The sequence below is a fragment of the Delphinapterus leucas genome, chromosome 19 (assembly GCF_059928025.1).
Source record: "Delphinapterus leucas isolate spDelLeu-1000000601 "Yukka" chromosome 19, BTC_Dleu_Yukka2, whole genome shotgun sequence".
Classification (NCBI taxonomy): domain Eukaryota; kingdom Metazoa; phylum Chordata; class Mammalia; order Artiodactyla; family Monodontidae; genus Delphinapterus; species Delphinapterus leucas.
This window is the reverse complement of record NC_143147.1, coordinates 8,097,823-8,118,084: the sequence shown is the minus strand read 5'-3', so window position 1 is coordinate 8,118,084 and position 20,262 is coordinate 8,097,823. Positions and strand designations below refer to the sequence as shown.

The window sequence follows — 20,262 nt, the reverse complement described above, 5'->3', positions numbered from 1 at the left end:
GCCGCGTGGGCCCCGCCCCCAGGAGTCGGCAGGCGAGGGGGTGAGGACGGCCGGGCCGGAGCGGGCTCGGGCCGGGCCCCGCGGTCGCGACCTCGCCGACCGGGCCCCGCGCCCAGCGGCTCAGGAGGCGTCGCCCTTACGCCGCGGCGCCCCTCGGCCCGCCCGGCCCGCTCCCTTCCAGCTCGGAGCCGCGGGGACTCGGCGCCCAGGTGAGTGCCCCTCAGCAGCCCCGCCCCCACGCCCTCCTTTACCCTTTACCAGCCGCTCTCCGGGCCGCCCCCCACCCAGGTCCCTGCCCCCTCCCTCCCTAGAGGGGCAGCTAGCTCGGACCCCCCCCCCTCCTGCACCCACGTGACAATGCCCGCGGCAGCTGGGTTCTCCCCTCGCTCTCCTGTGCACCTGCGGAGATTGCCGGAAGTCCTTCTGGCTTGTACCTGATTTGACTTGGGCTTTATCAGCTTGTCACGTGGTTGCTTGTCTCGTGCATCTGCTTTCACCACTCGGGGAAAGAATGCGTTATCCAGACGTGAAGGACTCCACTTTGAAGGTGGGGATGTCTGTCCCTTTCCTGGGACGCCGATGCTGGCGCTCCCTCGAGGGTGAGCTTCCCTCCCAGACGCCGGGGTCGTGCTGGCTCGCCGTCTCTTTTGAAACCTTGAAGGAATGTATCCTGTCGTCCTGTTTGATGTGTGTTCTTTGTCCTGACAAGATATAAAAAACTGTGTTGAAAACCATGCTTCGCCAGAGCGCTTTCCTCCTTGGTGGAGACTGCACCCCTGCGCTATAGTCCTGTTTGGCCGGAAAAAAACCCCTCTTTTAGTCTTATGATAAGTTGTTTATTGATCACTTGGCCTCCACACCCAGCAGTCATTGCCATCTTCTGGAGCCGGCCTGTTTGCTTGTTCGCCATCACCCTGTATTCTTCCGGTTTTCCTTTTCCCTCCCTGACCAAGTCCTCTGGGTTTTTCCTTGCTGGACCTTTCTCCCCTTCCAGGCCTCCTGACGTGTTCAGGTGCCTGAGGGCTCAGTCCTTGGACCTCTTCTCTTTCCACAGTCACAGCCTCATCTAATCCCGTGCATGGTGGTCAGAGAAGATTTTAAATCCCATCTGGTCCCACCCTTTCCTCTGAACTCCAACCAGTATGTTCAGCTCTATCCCACTCGTACTGGGATTCATAATAGGCATCTTAAAGGTAGCTGTACATAGAACTGTTGGTTTCTCTTCATCCACGAGACAAACACAATGCACGCCTCCACCAGTATCCGCAGTCTCAGTAAGTGGTACCACCCTTCATCCCATTTGCCCAGGCCTTAGGATCATCCTGACTCTTCTCTTTGGCCCTAGTTTCAAAACATAGTAAAAATACCAGTGGTTTTCCAGTTGAAGGACGACTGTCATGGATGTATTTGTCAATTAAAAGAAATAATAGTATGTCATTTTAACAGGATGGTTACAAACTCTCAGAAAGTTTTGGAGACGGTTTTTTCAACACTGGCCATAGAAAGAGAAATATATCTTAGTTGCTGAGGTTGTTTGAGTTTTCTCTATTATATTTGTTATGTACGTGGAAAAAAATCTATGAAAATTATCGTATCAGAGTAACTCACATTGGAACATAGTTTATTTCTTTATAGAATAAAATGCATATTATTAATAAAAAAAAATACCAGTGGTTGAAGAAAAAAAATACCAGTGGTTGAATTCAACCACTTTTGCCCTAGTTCAAGCCATAATCATTTTTACCAGCACTTTATGTAGCATCCTACTGGGTTTCCTGCTTCTACTGTGGACTCGGTGAAGGTTATTTATCTGTCATTTCTCAGTCCTCCACCTGCCCTTTTATATTCTGTCCCACAGACGCCCAGAGTGTGTGAACTCTTTTCCCGGTTCTCCTGCCAGCCGGCTTCCAGTGAGTTGTGGCAGTTGCTGGGTGTTTCTGTAGTGGAAGAGGAGCTGGGATGATTCCTTCCTTGGTCAAGGTGGCCGCTCTCTAGGAGATACAGGATGACAGTGACAGCATCTCCAGGTGGCACTAGTGCTGGTGCAGCTCCCCTGGGTTCCTTCCAGCCAGGGGAATTTTCAGCAGCTTCTCATCAGTGGTATCACCCCATGCGTCCCTCTGACCCCGCTTACTCTTCAGATCCCCTCCACCTGTAGTAACTGGAGTGGGTTCTCTTTTCACGGCTGGATCCTGACTGATACGCTTTGCTGCAGCCATTCTCCGCCCAGCTGTCAGTGATCCTTTCACAAGACCCTCGACCCTCTTACTTCCCTACTCAAAGCTTTCCAGTGGCTTCCTGTGACATATAGAACAAAATCCAAAACACTCAACTAGCCGTACGTGTCCTGGCCTGCAGCCTCCTCTCCAGGCTCCGTTTGTATGATTCTCCCACTTAGTGGAGTGCTTCTCTTGCTGTTCACAGAACGAGAAGCACACCTCCACTTCGGGCCTTTTGCACTCTGCTCTTTCCTCGGCCTGGAGTGCTCAGCTAAGTTAATTCCATCTCTGCTTAAATGTAACCTCCCTAAAGAAGCCTTCACTGACCACCATGCCTGAAATACCAGGCTCAGCCACTCTGTCCCTTACCCATTTGTTTGTGTCTGTCTTTCGTGTTCAACGTAGTGTCAGTACCAAGCAAAGAATCTGGTCGGTTGTAGGCACTCTGTAAATATTTATTGAACAAAGGAATGGTACAGTCTCAAGTACCCCAGCCTCCGTGTCTTGCACTGTCCACGTTTGTGGCTTTCTCAATAGCCACAGTAATTTGAGAGTTATTTGAAGAGATTCTTGGTGAAGGAAGGAAGGTGGCATGACCATCAAACTTTCCTTCGCCTTCTTCCTTGCCTTCTTTTGGCCAAAAACATGAAGTCCACATGGAGATACCACGGTGATCTTGCTGGTAAAGGGGAGGTTGCTGGTGAGCAGGCCTTTTACTTTACCGGGAAAAGCTGTAGCTTCCAGCACATACCGGTGTCTAAGCCAACTTCATACCCAAGCGTTGCCTGTGCACAGTAGGCCCACGGTCTAAGGTCAGTGCAGGATTCTCCCGCTGTCCCAGAGGAGAGAATTCCCAGGAACCCGTCCCTAAGCCGAAATGGAGTAAAGCCAAGTAGCAATTACAAACGCTGTATGCTATTTTCACTCTTCACCTCCTTCTCTCCTAAAAGTGAAAATCCTCTTTGGATTTCTTTCCATTAGCAAACACAGGGACTAAAGCAGGTCTTTAGTAAAAGCACAGTGGTGTAAAGCAGACTTTCAAAAAATGGAGGAAACCTGTTTCTGGAACCATGTGGTGATGTTTAAATGGGCTCAGAGTTCATTGAGTAACCATTTTAAACCCTGAGCTAAGGAATGTTATGTAAGGGACTAGGGAAACTGACATAGGACTCATGCCACAATTTTTTAAAATGTAAATAATGAACAGAATTCCAGCGTGAAAATAGGCAATCTAAGGCATGATATCAAAGTATCATCTAAGGCAAGTTAATCTCTGAGCAGCAAAGGGCTGCTTCTTCTGCTGAGGATTAGACAGGAGGATCTTAGGAAGAATCTGTCGCAGTTCTAATGGCAACATCACCAGGAGTTTGACTCTGCCAACTCTTGAACGTTTTTTTTTATTAACTGGAGAGATCAATTGATGGCTTTCTTTTTGGCATATTTTAAAACCACATCCAAACTCTTTTTTTGTGTGTGTAATTTTTTAAATTGAAGTAGAGTTGATTTACAGTGTTGTGTTAATTTTTGTTGTACATCAAAGTGATTAAGTTATACATATACACATATATGTATATATATATATATATATATATATATATATATACTTTTTTTTTTTTTTCCCCACACGGCTTATGGGATCTTAGTTCCCCAACCAGGGATTGAACCCGGGCCCTCAGCAATGAAAGCACAGAGTCCTAACCGCTGGACCGCCAGGGAATTCTCTGTATACATTCTTTTTTTTTTTTTTAATTCTTTTCCATTAATTGGTTTATCATAGAATACTGAATATAGTTCCCCGTGCTATACAGTAAGACCTTGTTGTTCATCCATCCTATATATAATAGTTTGCATCTGCTAATCCCAACATCCCACTCCATCCCTCCCCCAGCCCCCTCCCCTTTGGCAGCCACCATTGTGTTCTCTATGTCTGTGAGTCTGTTTCTGTTTCATAGATAAGTTCATTCGTGTCATATTTTAGATTCCACATATAAGTGATGTCATATAACATTGTCTTTCTTTCTAACTTACTTCACTTAATATGATAACCTCTAGTTGCATCCATGTTTTTGCAAATGGCATTATTTCATTCTTATGGCTGAGTGGTATTCCATTGTGTATATACGTACCACATCTTCTTTATCCATTCATCTGCTGATGGACATTTACATTGTTTCTGTGTCTTAGCTATTGTGAATAGTGCTGCTATGAACATAGCCATGCATGTATCTTTCTGAATTAGAGTTTTGTCTGGGTATATGCCCAGGAGTGGGATTGCTGGATCATATGGTAGTATATTTTCTGAGGAACCTCCATACCGTTCTCCATAGTAGCTGCACCAATTTACATTCCCACCAACAGTGTAGGAGGGTTCCCTTTTCTCCACACCCTCTCCAGCATTTGTTATTTGTAGACTTTTTAATGATGGCCATTCTGACCAGTGTGATACCTCATTGTAGATTTGATTTGCATTTCTCTTTTTAAAAAATTTTTATTTTATTTATTTATTTGCACCAGGTCTTAGTTGCAGCATGATCGTGGGATCTAGTTCCCTGACCAGGGATCGAACCTAGGCCCGCTGCATTGGGAGCTCAGAGTCTTAAGCCCTGTGCCACCAGGGAAGTCCCGCATTTCTCTGTTAATCATGGACGTTGAGCATCTTTTCATGTACCTATTGGCCATTTGTATTTCTTCTTTGGAGAAATGTCTGTTTAGGTCTTCTGCCCATTTTTCGATTGGGTTGTTTGTTTGCTGTTGAGTATTATGAGCTGTTTGTATGTTTTGGAAATTAAGCCCTGTCGGTCATTCCGTAGGCAGTCTTTTTGTTTTCTTTTATGGTTTCCTTTGCTGTGCAAAAGCTTGTAAGTTTAATTCGGTCTCATGTGTTTATTTTTGTTTTTATTTTTATTGCCTTGGGAGACGGACCTAAGAAAACCCATGTCCAAATTCTTCAGCAGAACAAGGTGGTATGTTTATGAAACCGAAGAGTGGACTGGGGATTCTTTCACCCCCAAGTTGAAACGCTCCCTTTCCAGCTTTTGATTATGGTGTGCCCATGGATTTAAGTATCTCCGGGCGAGTGAGATTACCACTTGCAGGTACAGGATTGTGGGGTGAGTGCCTACAAGCTGTTTCTTTGGGGACATATAGTACGCCTGGCCACCATACTTTCCTAGTCCATTACCCCTTTTTTGTCCTTAAAGTTTCTTCATTGTGGGTGGTCCACTCTGTGACCCCTCTCCGGTGCGGGTAACCCAAGCCTGACCATTCAGCCCTCCCAGAACTTTGTTTAGACCTATCATGACAGAGACATGCTTTCCCCATGGGCTCACCAGCTATGCGGATGGTAGAATCCTAGAGCCACTTGTAGCTAATTTGTTGGCACCCCAGGGGAAATGACTCGCTGAGAATAAAGCTGAGACAGAGGAAGGCAGAGCTCAGAGACAAGTCCTGATAAGATCGTTTGTGTTCAGTTAAGGCTTGAAGCTAAAAGCACCTCTGTGAAGGACATCGTCATAGTTCCTCTCATAAACCAGTCAATTTCCAAACGTCAGGGACCCAGTGTTTGAATTGAATTTTTTTGCCACTTGCTACCCAGAGACCTGAACATGATAGAGAGACATGCCACATTTCACTTAATTCTGTTATCCAGGTCCTCAGACTAATCCACGATGGGGTAAAAGGAGGTACAAAACGTTAACATTTTAAAAACTATGTATGCAGTCAATATATTCCTTGCAGTGTGGTATAAGTTATGAGCAAATCAGCCAGTTTTCTAGGAGACCAGATTAGGCCCAGAAGGAAGGAAGGAGTCCTGGGCTGCACTCACACCCTTCGTCCCCTGAGACTGAGAGAATTAAGGTGTTCATTCCCCACTTGCCTTTAGGAAAGCTCTCCCTGCTGACTGCTGAAGAGGTCACACATTTGAACCTTGCATGTAGTCTAGCATCTTTTGGGGGGGTAATAAAACACTACGTTTTTATTGGATATGATATAAATACAAAACAGTGCATGAATTATAAATGTGTACCATGAATTATGGCAAAGGTAACCCACCTGTATATCTACCACCCAGAAGGTTACCAGCATCCCCCTTATACCCCTATATCTAGTCACGGCTAGAGAATTTCCATGTGGAAGCAGATACATGCATAACTTCAGTAGTCAAATAACTTTCCGTCGTGCTTGTACCAATTCACAGTCCCCACGTGTGTGTGTGGTGGTGCGTGTGTAGAGTGTGTGTGTGTGTGTGGCTGCGTGTGTAGAGTGTGTGTGTGTGGCTGCGTGTGTAGAGTGTGTGTGTGTGTGGCTGCGTGTGTAGAGTGTGTGTGTGTGTGGTGGTGTGTGTGTAGAGTGTGTGTGTGTGTGGTGGTGCGTGTGTAGTGTTGTGTGTATGTGTGTGTGTGGCTGCGTGTGTAGAGTGTGTGTGTGTGGCTGCGTGTGTAGAGTGTGTGTGTGTGTGGTGGTGCGTGTGTAGAGTGTGTGTGTGTGTGGCTGCGTGTGTAGAGTGTGTGTGTGTGTGGCTGCGTGTGTAGAGTGTGTGTGTGTGGTGGTGCGTGTGTAGAGTGTGTGTGTGTGTGGCTGCGTGTGTAGAGTGTGTGTGTGTGGTGGTGCGTGTGTAGTGTTGTGTGTATGTGTGTGTGTGTGGCTGCGTGTGTAGAGTGTGTGTGTGTGTGGTGCGTGTGTAGAGTGTTGTGTGTGTGTATGTGTGTGTGTGGCTGCGTGTATAGTGTTGTGTGTGTGTGTGTGGCTGCGTGTGTAGAGTGTGTGTGTGTGTGTGTGGCTGCGTGTATAGTGTTGTGTGTGTGTGTGTGGCTGCGTGTGTAGAGTGTGTGTATGTGTGTGTGTGGTGGTGCGTGTGTAGAGTGTGTGTGTGTGTGACAGTCTACTAGCTCCACAGCCTCTCCAGCACTTGATGATGTCAGTTTAAAAAAATTAACCATTCTCGTAGCTGTGTAGTGGTTTCTCAGCGAGATTTTAACTTGCATTTCCCTGATGACTAATGACGCTGGGCACCTTTTCATATGTTTATGACTATTTGCATGTATTTCCATGGCAAGAAAAAACAGATTTTACAAAAGATGTTAAGGCGGTAAACGTGAATTGGAGCCTCAGGCTGCCTTGGATACCTGCCCTAACCCGCCATGCTCTTCCTCAGCAGATACTTGCCCGCTAGAGCTGTTTGTGTCCACGGATCAGTATTAGTCAGAAAAGAACAAACCCAGTGCCCACGCATAGACACTACACACATGTGTACACACATACACCTCTAAGGAAGAGGAGATGAAACCTTATATGAAATAATGGACATCCAGATGGATAATTCTCACAATTTCTTGAGAGACCGAAACATAATCTTTGAAGGAAAAGAAAAAGCCCAAAGGAATGCGTTAAAAGATTAAAGAATAGATGAGAAAACAATAAGGAGAGGACAAACAAGTAATTAAAACTTAGGAAAGACATGGAAAAGAAAAAGAACACTTGAACAGAAATGAAGACCACTTTAGAAACAACCAAAGGTAGAATAAAGCAGAGATACAAAAGGGGAAGTTTGACAAAATCACGTAAAATGAACTGGAGACAAATATCACGTGATTCCACTTATGCCGGGCACCCAGCCACATGCATAGAGACAGAAACAGAATGGTGGTTACTAACGTCTGGAGGGTAGTGGGCTCATGGGTGCACAGTTTCCATTTGGAATGATGATAAATTTCTGTCCATGGATAGTGGTGAATGCGTGTAATGCCACTGAATTACACATTTTAAAATGCTTAAAAGGGTAAATTTATGTTATGTACATTTTACCACATTTAAAAAAAGTGAAATGGGAGAGAAAAATATGTAAAAGTGATTCACAAAAGATGAAAGATTGTCCAGCATGATGAAGGCCATACATGAAGAACTCATGGCTAACAGAACACTCAGTGCTGAGACAGAAAGGTTCCCCCCGGACCAAGAATAAGACAAGGATGTCTCCGTTTGCTCTTTCTATCCAATATGGTATTGGAAGCTGGAGACAGAGTAGTTAGGCAAGAAAAAGAATTAAAAAGGGTCCAAATCGGAAAGGAAGAAATAAAATTTTCTTTATTATTATCTCGGTCCAAGACCTGGAGGCCATCTGTGTTTTCATAAAATAGGTGCTTTCCTGGCGGTCTCAGCTTCTGTGTTCAAATATCTTATGAACACTTGAGAAATGCTAGCGTCTGCTCAGGCATGCTTTTGTCATTTTCCTTGTAAAGGGTATCCCTCGGCACTGTATGCTTTTGTTGCTGTTGGATGCCTTCTCTTCCGTTGCGTAGTCTAAAAGTTGGTTGTATGTAGAGAGCTGTTAATGATTGTGAATTTTCTATCTTGTTACAATTCTGAATGCCTCTTGCTGTTTGCAGTAGTTTTCAGATGATTCTCGTGGATTTTCCAAGGATACAATCATATCGTCTACAAATAATGTGATAATTTTATATTCTCCATTCCAGATGATACTCCACTGATTTCTTTTTCCTGCCTAAACACCTGTAGCAGAACAATAAATTGTCATGGTATTAGTGGAAATGCTTGTCTTGTTTAGGACCTCAGAGATAGTGCTTCTGTTGTTTCTCTACCAAATAGCATGTTGGATTTGGGGCTGACATACACACTGTTGACGCCAATAATCAATAATCTGTATTAAGGAACAGAAGAGAGTTTTATTTAGGCAAGATGAGGACTCTAGACTGGGAGACACAGATTCAAGTAGCTGTTCTTGTTTTCTGCCAGACTGCAGAACGGGGGAGGCTTATAAAGGGAAAAACCACAAAGCTGTGTTAAGATGTTTGTCAAGAGTTAGCATTGGAGCTGGCGAGAAGTAAGGGTGCTTGTTAAGCAAGGATTGGCTGGGGTTGAAATGGTTGCATAGTTACAAGGGGAGACCTTGATATCATAAGGTTGCAGCTGCTGGCAGAGATTCTTTTGAGAAAGGCTGTTGGTGTCCTTGAGTCTGATACGGTGCAGAAAATTCAAGTTCTCGATGATGCAGGAACGTGTCTGAAACCACATCCACAAAGGCCACCCAGCTCCATGCCTGAACCACAGTTAATCCGTCTCGATTTTTAAATGGTCTTAAATATGTCATCAAAGCATACACAGAGACACACATAAATAAGTTTATGTGTGCATCTTTTTTAAAACAATGTTCAGGAGGTATCCATGGAGTCTGCTTTATTGAACGTTTCCAGCAAGGATGGTTGAGGATTTTGTCAAATGGCCTTTTAGTGCCTACAGAGATGATTCTATCATTGTTCTCCTTAGATCGATTATGATGATAAGTGATACCACTTGGTTTCCTCATATGGAACAGTCCTGATTGCTGTGTGCTACTCTTGCAGCGAGCTGCTGGACTCTGTTAATATTTTATTCAAGAATTTTGCAATGATAGTTATGAGGAAGATTGGTCTGTAGCTTTATCTTTTATGTAATCTTTCTAAGGGTTGATATTAATAGCATTAATGTTACATTCATAACATAAAGAGAATTGAAATTATTTCCCGTTTGGATGTCCTGAAACAATCTACATAGTATAGGAATGATCTGTATTATGGAGGTTTGGCTAAATTCTATGAAACTTTCATGCTGGGTGTTTTGGAGGACCTTGTTACAGCTTTTACAACTCCTTCTCTGAAATCAGTTTGTTTAGACTTTATATCTTTTGTGGGGGGGTCAGCTTTGGCAAATTATACATATTTTCAGAAATCTATCCATTTTATCAAGATTCTAACTGTATAGAATTGTGCAAAACAATCTGTCATGTGCTTTTGGGGTAAGTTGTTGTATGTGTTCTGCATCTATATATATCCACATCTGCAATTTCTGTGGATTTCCTCAGTAACCAAGAGCTGTGTTTTCTGCAGAAAATAGTCTGATTCGAGGACTGACCCAATGCTGTAGCATGTATTCAAGTAGCTCCTTTTGTTCTGTGTCAACCAGTACATTTTTACGGTGTAAACAATTTTGAACCTGTCCCCATTGCTCTGTGAAATTTTAATCCCGCAGCTGTCGTGAGAGCCTTCTGTGTCCACACAAACAGAGGTGCTTAGTTTCTTATCCTGACTTTTTGGAAATGTTGTCATGTGATGGCTTAATGAGTAACTGTCCTCAATGTCATGTCTCTTTTGATGACCATTTCAGGCTGGGAGCCTGTGGGGTATTTGATCAGTGTCAAGCAGGATTTCGCCCTTCTCTGTTTGGGACACAGAACTGCCAAGTATTTATTACGGTCTCATCCCTACCAAGCACCGACACCAGGGAAATACCGTTTAACCAAAGAGCCAGAGCCTCTGCCTTATGAGCTGCTGGGGTTTCACAATTCAGCTTTGCTTTAAAAAAGCAAAAAACCTAAAAACCTCTCCTCTACTAGACACTGAGCTCTTTAGAATAAGAACACGTCAGATTTCGCTTTTTGTCCATAAAAGTGCTTCTCGCTATTGGACTTATTTAGCAGGTGCTCAGATTTGTTAAATAACACTTTTAAACTGTTAATTATACATTAACAACATGGAAATATTGTTATGGAAAATACATAAAAAATATAATGATGAAAATTAAAATTACCTCTAGTTCACTCCTCAAATATAAAACCTGAGGTATTTCAATGTATTTTATTCCAGCCTTTTAAAATTATTTTTCTCCCAGTATTTTTTCTGTTATTCACAGAAGTGGGGTTATACTGAGTATGTAATTTCCCCCGATCCCATGTTAAAGACATGGTTTTTAGTAATTCTCTAGTATTTCCTTGTATCATTTATTTAATGCTTCCCTAATAGTGGACATTTAAATTGCTCCCCTTTTATCTTTTAATTGAAGTATTGCTGATTTACAATGTTGTGTTAATTTCTGCTGTAGAGCAAAGTGACTCAGTTATATGCATATATATACATTCTTTTTTATGTTCTTTTCCATTATGGTTTATTCTAGGATATTGAATATAGTTCCCTGTGCTATACAGTAGGACCTTGCTGTTTATCCATTCTAGGTGTAATACTTTGCATCTACTAACCCCAAACTCCCAATCCATCCCTCCCCCACCCGCCCCCCCACCTTGGCAACCACAAGTCTGTTCTCTGTGTCTATGAGTCTGTTTGTTTCATAGATGAGTTCATTTATGTCATATTTTAGATTCCACATATAAGTGATATAGTATTTGTCTTTCTCTTTCTGACTGACTTCACCTAGTATGATAATCTCTAGGTCCATCCATGTAGCTGCAAATGGCATTACTTCATTCTTTCTTATGGCTGAGGAGTATTCCATTGTGTGTATGTACCACGTCTTTATCCGTTCCTCTGTTGATGGACATTTAGGTTGTTTCCATGTCTTGGCTGTTGTGAATAGTGCTGCTGTGAACATTGGGGTGCGTGTGTCTTTTTGAATTATAATTTTGTCTGGGTATATGCCCAGGAGTGGGATTGCTGGATCATGTAGCAACTCTGTTTTGAGTTTTCTGAGGAATCTCCGTACTGTTCTCCATAGTGGCTGCACCAACGTACATTCCCACCAACAGCGTAGGAGGGTTCCCTTTTCCCACACCCTCGCCAGCATTTATTTGTAGATGTTTTCATGATGGCCGTTCTGACCAGTGTGAGGTGGTACCTCATTGTAGTTTTGATCAGCAATTCTCTAATAATTAGCGATGCTGTAAGTTGCTCCTCTTTTAAATAACATTGTGACGAGCATCCCGTGTATATGAATTATTAACGACATTCCTGAGTCTCTCCTTAGGATGGGTTCCTAGGAATGGAATCAGTCCATCAAAGGGTATAAACTGTCCATCCATCTGCTTCTCAACTCGAGAGGTTATTCCAGTGAAATGGCCGGGAGTCCACGGGAGGCCCAGCCTCAGTGACCCCTTGCCAACGTGGGGCCCCAGACATGTGAACGGGTTAGCAGACTAATTCCCAGTTTATGCTGGGTTCCAACTCAAGCCTAGACAGCTGGCTTTGTAGTGCAGTTATTCATACGTGAATGGGTATTTTATGTCCACTTTGTTATGCAATGATATTTAAGTGATTTAAATAGTTTCTTCTCACAAGGAGATAGGCATTGTTTATAATGCTTCTCAGTCATCTCTTGTACACAGCAATTGGAGAGATGGTTCTCAAAGTGGGCTTCTAGAAACATCAGGCCTCACAGGTACATGCACACACCCATCTAAAGCCTTCCAGAGGGTTCCCACTAGAGTTGGAATCAAACCTGGTCAGTGGTAAGCTTGAGTCTGGTCCTGGTCCATAATTATCTAAAATCTTAGCATAAGCTGCGGGTTACGCTATGGATACAGTAGTTACGGGAGAATGTTAATGATGCCAGGAGGGGGACTGCAGAAAACCTGAACGGGATACTTGTTTGCCACCCACAGGTCTCTGGTCCGGATTGACAGCATGTGTCTTCTTTCAAACCCTCTTCTACTTGGTGTACATCTGGAGGATAAACTGGAACAGAGCGGCAGAGCAGGTAACAGAGGGCGGGTCCTCTTAGAGATGGGGCCCTGTTGATCCCAGGGCAGGTAAGGAATCTTTCATGGTGAAAATGGTAAGAAATCCATTGGCAGCATGACGCACTTTGTTTAGTGAAATGCATCCAACGTGAGAGTTGGGGGCAAAAGGAAATCCTGTGTCAGCACGTTTTCCTCTTAATGGGGAGTTAATTTAGTATCTACCAAGCAGGGCTCAGCCAGAAAGAAAGAGAATTAGCTTAGAAACTATTTTGCTGTTTTGGTGTGGTAGTCTTAGAAAAGCAGTAGTGTTTCCTGATGTGTTGTCTAGTTTTAGGCGTCTTCAAAAGGATCTTTTGGTCCATGGTTTCCTAAGAAATGCAAATTGCTAAGTGCCTGTGATCAGGGAAGTTCTTGGGGCAGAACCTGTCCTGACCCTCTGGGCGTCTCTGTGTTGAAGTGTGAGCCCTGCTGACTGTGTCTGGGTTTGAGAGGAGATGGGTGGGAGGTCGGCGAGGGGAGGTGTCCTGGACAAAGCCGCGAGGAGGGGCTGAGGCGTGCAAACCGCCACAGTCTGCGTCTTGACCACCCTCGAGGATTCGCAGCCCTTCTGCCTTTCCTTATGGTGACGTATCATGTCCTTCCTCCCTTCAGTGTGATCGCTGGAGGGAATGAAGTGTACAGGACGTTAAGTTGGACCCTAAACTACCCCTTAGGTGATTGTACCATTTATCTCTAGACTTTGTTCCTTTTATCGGGATTTAGGAGCAGTAAAGGGCACAGTGTGAAAAACATGTTAAGTTTGCAACTATGGCAACAACTAATTTTCCATTATGGAATAGCATTAGCCGTTGCTGTATTTTTAACATAAATTTTAATAAGAGTTTTCAAATACCATAACTAAAACAGAAGAATTGTCACCAGGCTACAAACTGGAAATGAGAATTTTATACCGTTAATGAAGCGTGTTAACTAACCTTGTCATGGTTTTCTGTCAGTTGTGTGTGGATAGATATTAATGATGTTTTCTAAGTTATTTGGAAGATCTGCAGTATCTTATTGGAGATCAAAAAAGGAGCTACACTTTTATGTAAACATTTCTCCCGGATGTTAACTCCGTCATGGGTTTTCAGTGTATGAATCTGATTATCCCTTTTGTCGGTTTCTTACTCTTTCTCATATGGAATATTTCTTCTTCCGTGGAAGCAGGTCACTTTCCTATAAAATATTAATTGCTGATGTAGTTTTGTTTGTATTTTCCTCTCAGTGGATTTTTTTTTTTAAGAAGATGTTGGGGTAGGAGTTTATTAATTAATTAATTTATTTTTGCTGTGTTGGGTCTTCGTTTCTGTGCGAGGGCTTTCTCTAGTTGTGGCAAGCGGGGGCCACTCTTCATCGTGGTGCGCGGGCCTCTCACTGTCGCGGCCTCTCTTGTTGCGGAGCACAGGCTCCAGATGCGCAGGCTCAGTAGTTGTGGCTCACGGGTCTAGTTGTTCCGCGGCATGTGGGATCTTCCCAGACCAGGGCTCGAACCCGTGTCTCCCTGCATTAGCCGGCAGATTCTCAACCACTGCGCCACCAGGGAAGCCCCCTCTCAATGGATTTAATCCTGTCGATGAGTTTATAGTAAGGGCCTTTTCAAGCTCTACCACTGGTAACGTTGTATCAGCTTTTTCTTTTTCTCAATTTTTATTGTGGTAAAATCCAACATAAAATTGACTAAATTAACCATTTTTAGTGTACAGTTCAGTGTACTAAATATGTTCATAACGTTGTACCATCATCCCACCATCCATCCCCATGTTTTCATCTTGTAAATCTGAAACTCTGTGCCCACCCAACAATAGCTCTCCATTTCCCCTCCTCCCAAGCCCTGAGATCACAATTCTACTTTCTCTCCCTTTGAGTTTTACCGCTCCAAGTACCTCATATAAGTGGAGTCATGTAGCATTTGTGTTTTTGTGACATTATTTTACTTAGCATAATATCCTCAAGGTTCATCCATGTTGTAGCATACGCCAGAACTTCTTTCCTTTTTAAGGCTGAATAATATTCCACCATATATATATGTACCACATCTTGCTTATCCGTTCATCTGTTGATAGAAACTTGGGTTGCTTTCACATTTTAGCTGTTGTGAATAATGCTGCTGTGAACATGAGTGTACTACAGAGATCTGAGTCTGTGCTTCTGGTTCTTTTCGCTATACGCCCAGAAGTGGAATTGGTGGGTCATCTGGTAATCTATTTTAAATTTTTGAGGAACCGCTGTACTGTTTCCCATAGTGGGTGCACCATTTTACATTCCAACCAACATTGCACAGGAGACCCATTTTCCACATCCTCGTCAACACTTGTTATTTTCTGGGTTTTATTCTGTTTTGTTTAATAATAGCCATGCTAATTAATGGGCGTGAGGTAGTATCTCAGTGTGGTTTTGATCTGCATTTCCTTAATGATCTGTTATGTTTAGCATATTTTCATGTACTTCTTGGCCATTTAAATGTATTCCTTGGAGACATACCTAATCAAGTTTTTTTTAAAAATTAATTTATTTATTTGTTTTTATTTTTGGCTGTGTTGGGTCTTCGTTGCTGTGCGCGGGCTTTCTCTAGTTGTGGTGCACGGGGGCTACTCTTTGTTGCAGTGCACAGACTTCTCATTGTCGTGGCTTCTCTTATTGCAGAGCACAGGCTCTAAGCGCATGGGCTTCAGTAGTTGTGGCATGTGGGCTCAGTAGTTGTGGCTCGCGGGCTCTAGAGCACAGGCCCAGTAGTTGTGGTGCATGGGCTTAGTTGCTCTGCGGCATGTGGGATCTTCCCGGGCCAGGGCTCGAACCCATGTCCCCTGCATTGGCAGGAGGATTCTTAACCACTGTGCCACCAGGGAGGCCCTCTATTCAAGTTTTTTTGCATATTTTAAAATCAGGTTGGTTTTGTTGTTGTTGAGTTTTTGGAGTTCTTTATATATTCTGGACATTAGTACCTTATCAGATAAATGATTTATAAATATTTGCTCCCATTCTGTGGGTTGCCTTTTTACTCTTTGATATTGTCTTTTAATTTTTTTAATATATATTTATTTAATTTATTTATTTTTGGCTGTGTTGGGTCTTCGTTGCTGCACACAGGCTTTCCTTAGTTGTGGCGAGCGGGGGCTACTCTTCATTACAGCATGCAGGCTTCTCATTGTGGTGGCTTCTCTTGTTGTGGAGCACAGGCTCTAGGCGCGTGGGCTTCAGTGGTTGTGGCACACGGGCTCAGTAGTTGTGGCGCACAGGCTTAGTTGCTCGGCGGCATGTGGGATCTTCCCTGACCAGGATCTGAACCTGTGTCCCCTGCACTGGCAGGCAGATTCTTAACTACTGTGCCACCAGGGAAGCCCTGATACTGTCTTTTGATTAACCAGTTTTTAATTTTCATGGTCTAATTTGTCAGTTCTTCTTTTATTGCGTGTACCCTTGGTGTCATATCCAAGCAATCATTCCCAAATCCAGTGCTGTGGAGATTTTGCCTTATGTTTTCTTCTGAGTGTTTTATAGTTTTAGGTCTTACATTTAAGCTTAATCCACTTGAGTTAGTTTTTTTGTTCTTGTTTTTGTTTTTAACATTTATTTATTTATTTGGTTGCACCGGGTCTTAGTTGCGGCAGGCGGGCTCCTTAGTTGCAGCTCACAGGCTCCTTAGTTGCAGCAGGTGGGCTTCTTAGTTGCAGCTCCAGGGCTCCTTAGTTGTGGCATGCAGACTCTTAGTTGCAGCATGCATGTGGGGTCTAGTTTCCTGACCAGGGATCGAACCCAGTCCCCCAGCATTGGGAATGCAGAGTCTTAGCCACTGCGCCACCAGGGGAGTCCCTGAGTTAATTTTTGTATGTGGTGTTAGGTAAGGATCCGACTTCATTCTTTTGCATGTGGATATCCAGTTTTCCCAGAAACATTTGTTAAAAAGACTGTCCTGGGCTTCCCTGGTGGCGCAGTGGTTCAGAGTCCGCCTGCTGATGCAGGGGACGTGGGTTCGTGCCCCGGTCCGGGAGGATCCCGCGTGCCGCGGAGCGGCTGGGCCCGTGAGCCATGGCCGCTGAGCCTGCGTGTCCGGAGCCTGTGCTCCGCAGTGGGAGAGGCCACAGCAGTGAGAGGCCCGCGTACCGCAAAAAAAAAAAAAAAAAAAAATGACTGTCCTTTCCCCACTGAATGATCTTAGCATCCTTATCAAAAATCATTTGAGATTCCATGTGAATTGTAAGTTGGGTTTTTCTATTTCTGCAAATAATGTCATTAAGATTTTTATAGGGATTGGCATTGAATCTGTGGACTGTTTTAGGTAGTATTGCCATCTTAACAATGAAAAGGCATCCAATCCTTGAACATGAGGTGTAATTCCATTTATTTATGTCTTCTTTAATTTCTTTCTGCAATATTTTGAAATTTCCATTGTACTAGTTTTTTACCTCCTTGGTTAAAGTTAATTTTTAAGTTATTTTATTCCTTTTGATGCTATTGTAAATGGGATTGTTTCATAGTTTCCTTTTCAGATTGTTCATTGTTAGTGTATAGAACAGAAGTACAACTGTGTCTTGTCTGTGTTGACGTTGTATTCTGTGACAGTACTGAATTCATTTATTAGCTCTAACAGTTTCTTTGTGGAATTGTTAGGGTTTTCTATACATAAGATCATATTATCTTTTTTTTTTTTTTTTTTTTTTTTTTGCAGTACGCGGGTCTCTCACTGCTGTGGCCTCTCCCGTTGCGGAGCACAGGCTCCAGACGCGCAGGCTCAGCGGCCATGGCCAACGGGCCCAGCTGCTCCGCGGCACGTGGGATCCTCCCAGACCGGGGCACGAACCCATGTCCCCTGCATTGGCAGGCAGACTCCCAACCACTGCGCCACCAGGGAAGCCCCATATTATCTTTGAACAGAGATAATTCTTCCTTTCCAATTTGTATGCCTTTCATTCCTTTTTCTTCCCTAATTGCTCTGGCTAGAATTTCTAGTACTTATGTTGAATAGAAGTGGCAAAAGTGGGCATCCTTGCCTTGTTCCTGAACTTAGAGAAAAAGCTGTCAGTCTTTCACCATTGAGTATTATGTTTGCTGTGGGTTTTTCATATATGGCTTTCATTACATTGAGGTACTTTCCTTCTATTCCTATTTTTGTTAAGTGTTTTTATCACGAAAGGGTGTTGCGTTTTTGTCAAATGCTTTTTTTGCATCAATTGAGATGATCATGAGGTTTTCTCCCTTCATTTTGTAATGTGTTTTGTATTAATCCATTTTCCTATGTTGAATCATCCAGCAATAAATCCCACTTGGTCATGGTGTATAAGCCTTTTATATGCTGCTGAGTTTGATTTGCTAGTATATTGTTGGAGATTTTGTCATCAGTGTTCACAGGGGATATTGGTCTGTAGTTTTCTTCTCTATAGTGTGTTTGTCTGGCTTTGGTATCAGGGTAATGCTGGTTTCATAGAATGAATTAGGAAGTCTTCCTTCCTCACTTTTTGGGAAAAGTCTGTAAATATTGGTTCCTCTTTAAATGTTTGGTAGAATTCACCAGTGAAGCCATTAAGTTCAGGACTGTCCTTTGTCAGGAGATTTTTTATTACAGATTCCGTCTTCTTACTAGTTATAGATCTATTCAGAATTTCTGTTTCTTCGTGATTTAGTCTTGATAGGTTTTGTGTCTCTAGGAATTTGTCCATTTCTAATAGGTTATAGACTTTATTACCATACAGTGGTTCATAGTATTCTCTTATAATCTGTTTTATTTCTGTAAAATTGGTAGTAATGCCCCCGTTTTCATTTCTGCTTGCAGTTATGCGAGCCTCTGTTTTTTCTTAGTCCATCTGACTAAAAATTTGTCAATTTTGTGGCTCTTTGCAAAGAACCAATTTTGATTTTATTAATTTTCTCTATTTTATTTGATTATATTTTTACTTATTTAATTCTTTTGGTTTATTTAATTCATTATTTTACTATATTTTATTATAGCCATTCTAGTGGGTGTGAAATGTGGTTTTAATTTGTACCTTTACTTCATGCAAATTAATCTTGAGCATATTTTCATAAGTTTGTTGGCTACCTGTATACCTTTTTTTGTCTGTTCAAGTCCTTTATCCATTTTGTAATTGAGTCGTTTCTCTTTTTGCTGTTGAGTTGTGAAAGTTTTAATATATTCTGGACTCTTATTAGATGTATGGTTTGCACATATTTTCTTCCATCCTGTAGATTGTCTTTTCACTTTTTGATAGTGCCCTCTGTTGCACAAACTTCTAAAAAAATTTGGATAAAACTGACATATAAAATTATATTAGTTTCAGGTGTACAACATGATGATTCGATGTTTGTACACGTTGTGAAATGATCAGCGCAATGTCTAGTGACATACATCACCATACATAGTCACAAGAATTTTTTTCTTGTGATAAAAACTTTTAAGATTTTCTCTCTTAGCACGTTTCCAACAGACGGCACAGTGCTAGTAACTCTAGTCTCCATGCTGTGCATGGCATCCCCGTGACTTGTTTATTTCTTTGCTATTGAGTTGTTGCACAGAAGGTTTTAATTTTGATTACAAACTTTATCTATTTTTGTTGTTGTTGTTGTGTTTTTGGTCCATTTCCAAACTGTCAAAAAAATTAAGTGGTGTTGGAACATAGAAATATTATGGAAGAAATAAAAAACTAAGTAGCAGACTTGGAGTTTTCAGTCTGACATGTAAGTAGCCCAGAAGTCATCATACGTGTAGGGGAGGCAAACCTTTACCTTTCCCCTCTTAGGGTTTTTCAGCTGGACCTGAGAATTAAACTGCCATTAAGACAGATTCCCGGGAGAAAAGCATACGCATCTGTGTAAGCTTTATGTGACACGGGAGCCCTCGTAAGGAAGTGAAGATGCAAAAATGTGGCAGAATCTACATGCTTTTATACTGGCCGGTAGCATGTAAAGAGTGGCAGCTGTTGGAGAGTAACTGAGCCATGGGCAGAGGCTAAAGGAAGGTAAGAATTATTTTAACAAGGTCTGTTTGTGCAGAATTCTCTCAGCTCTGACTCCCCAGCAAAGAAAGTTTCTCTTCTCCCGGTACAGGGACGATGGCACCTTTCACATGGGAGTTTTTAATGTCCTCTTTCCAAAAAGAGAAGCAGAGATTAAAATGCTCTTCTAACCGCCTTTCTAACAACAACAACAAAAATCTGCCGTTGTTTTTCAAGTGCCTTTAGTTCAAAATAATTCTTACACTAAAGTGGCATTTTTGGGGGTGGCATGTTCTGCCACCCTTCATTCCTCTCCACTCCCACTTTGAAACTTCCACAAGAAGTCTCACGGCCCAGAAGCTAAGGTACCTTGTTTCATAGCTCAGCGAACTAGTGTCTTACTCTTGAGAATAAGTCGGTGCAGTTAACCTCTTCTGTCTGTTGCGAGAGGCAGTGGTGCAGGAGGGTGTCCGTGTCCATGTAAGTTAGGTCTCTATGTGGTGTGAGCAGTCAGGCATTTATGAGAGGAGTTTCTGAGGAAACAAAAGAAAAACAAAGATTCATAGTTGGAAACCTAGTTTCTGAGTCCAGAGGGCATCCAGTCAAGTCGATTTCT

At 42.7% G+C, this 20,262-nt stretch overlaps 1 long non-coding RNA gene across 2 annotated transcripts in view; it reads left to right on the top strand.

The window, feature by feature from the left end:
- Nucleotides 1-3: 3 nt before the first annotated feature.
- The window catches only part of LOC149744736 (uncharacterized), an 81,921-nt gene continuing 61,662 nt past the window's right edge, over nucleotides 4-20,262 (top strand). Inside the window, exons 1-2 of one of the 2 annotated variants that reach the window (XR_016388832.1) lie at nucleotides 4-209; nucleotides 12,604-12,698. This is a non-coding gene — a long non-coding RNA (uncharacterized LOC149744736). Of the gene's footprint in view, nucleotides 210-12,603; nucleotides 17,396-20,262 lie in introns of those variants that run through there. The other variant, XR_016388831.1, reaches the window with a different exon arrangement.